This window comes from Neolamprologus brichardi, chromosome 23 (genome assembly GCF_056152115.1).
Source record: "Neolamprologus brichardi isolate AB-2024 chromosome 23, ASM5615211v1, whole genome shotgun sequence".
Lineage (NCBI taxonomy): Eukaryota > Metazoa > Chordata > Actinopteri > Cichliformes > Cichlidae > Neolamprologus > Neolamprologus brichardi.
In genome coordinates, this window is record NC_142125.1 from 22596850 (window position 1) to 22599093 (window position 2244).

At 45.3% G+C, this 2244-nt stretch overlaps 1 non-coding gene across 1 annotated transcript; it reads right to left on the minus strand.

Moving 5' to 3' along the window:
- Positions 1–1938: 1938 nt before the first annotated feature.
- trnar-ccu (transfer RNA arginine (anticodon CCU)) lies at positions 1939–2011 on the minus strand. Its single transcript has one exon. It is a non-coding gene; the product is annotated as a tRNA-Arg (tRNA).
- Between the last annotated feature and the right edge of the window lie 233 nt (positions 2012–2244).

The window sequence follows — 2244 nt, forward strand, 5'->3', positions numbered from 1 at the left end:
CTTTGGGCTACATACTAAACTTAGAGGATACAAACAAAGTAGCAGTATCTATCCAAAATAAATACCAGCATTGGTATTGATACTATCAATATTTGGATCGATCCGCTGGAACATAAACCTCCTTAAACGTACCTCAATAAGAGGAATAGTCATTCTTCTCTACCGACCAGAGGTGGTCAGGTGGTTCTGACTAGTCTCTGGGCATACATGAATGGGAAATTTAGCAATCAATTTCATAGCTGCCAGCAACCACTCACCAACCAGTTGGAGACCACACATTTTCCCCAAGCAACCAGTGGTTACTCCGTTTATATTATACTTATATGAGCAGCGCTTGGTGACGGTGGGGAGTTTCTGCTTATTCATTTGATTTTACACCTGCTATATTATTGATTGTTTAAGATTCAGACCCCAGACCTATCATGATTACACAGCCTCTCCTTCAGAGGCTCCTCCTTCTATCACACATTAGACAATACGTTTAACTTCTGATGATATTCACCAATTTTCAGCGACTGGGAATTAAAGACACTCTTGAGAGTAAAAGAAGAGCAACATTAAAATTTAGTGGTGCGGTTCATGTTTAAGCTAAACATTCTACCGCCACAAAAAAGCAATAAAAAGCAAATTTCAAAGCCATTTTGCCCCGTCTTCGCTGTGCATGTGCTCCCAGGCGGGGGTTTACCAAGGAACGACCCCCAACCAGTCCCCCGCCCTAACTTTTCCTTCCTTTCCTCTGCGTAACGCTGTGGCCACAGATTGTGTGGAATGCAATTAGAGCGCCTAAATTAAGTAGTAATGGAGAACCAGGTCTCCCTACCAGTGTTGCCCTGGCAACGAGCGCTCACAACACCGCCTCTAGTAGTTTTGCTACTTTATCTGCAAAATGCACAATTGAGCTTTAAACCAGCTCTCTGTCTGCAGGAGGCAGGCAGGGCAGAGGATAAAGGATGGGAGGGGAGACGATGATTGGGAGTGGGGGGGGCGAACAGCTGCGTGTTAGGAGGTTCCTCTGCATCTTGTGATATTGCCGGCCGTCAAATATTTATTCCACAAACTGTCTAATGCGGCGTGATGCGCTCACCGTGTGCGGATGAGGGCCAGATTTCAAAGACCCCCTCAAAGGATGACGTGTGTTCGGCGAGCTTTGATTGCGCGGCTCCCCCTCCAGTCGCAGCGCGACGTGACAGAGAGGAGAGAGGCTTCACTTTGTAAACAGCCTGTAGTCACAGGGCCTTGTTGACTAATGTGACAAAAGCTGTGTGAATTGTAGGCACGCAGTGGATTTTCATCAGGAAGCGCAGATTTTAGGAAATGGGATTAAAGTCGAGCGAAGGTGCAATCACACCTGCAGACTTCAGTCTCGGCAGAGAAAGTTTACTTTGTTGCATTCTTGCAGTCGGCTCGTTTAGGCTCACACTTCTCAATTTACAGGTGAACAAGGACTTGTAAAACTCACGTGAAGTATTTGACATAGAATTAGACATTCTTGTCTCTCGAGGTGAGACAAGGTTTTGGCAGCAAAAGAAGTTGAATAAATTATTTGCTGACACAGTTGAGCTTTTCTGGTGTTTAGCTAAAAGATGCCTGCAGTAACTTCCACTGGATAAAAACTACTGCGATTATGGTGGAATACCTATGGTGGAATCTCATACTGGGCTTCAGTGTTTCCCCTTATGGTTTCTTCTGTTTGCAACAAGCCAGTTTAGCTTTTCTCCCCTTAAGTGAACTTTATTCTGATTGGATGCCCTCACAAATAGTTTTGAAAAGCAAGTGGGTGGGGCTTCTCTGCCACAGTTCGTCCTACAAAGATACCCTCACACATTATACAGCCTCTAAGGCCAACTGTCTAAAAGGTCGAGCAGAGGATGGCTTCGATCCATCAACCTCTGGGTTATGGGCCCAGCACACTTCTGCTGCACCACTCTGCTGAAAAATCACCCCAGATGGGATTTGAACCCACAATCCCTGGCTTAGGAGGCCAGTGCCCTATCCATTAGGCTACTGGGGCTAGGCATGCCCTTTAAACACGCTGTGATTGTTCAGTGTACAGCTGGTATATTGTGAATAGCAGATGAATGGAGAGCTCAGAGAACAGCACAGGAGCTGTGCTCTCAGCTCCACTTTGTTTGAGCGTCATTTCTGTTCCTGTGGAGACTCATGAAACCTCACAAGGACCAGGGAGAAACTAAGATTTTTATAATTAAATATTAAGAAGTTTAACTTGGTACTAGCAAGGTATAC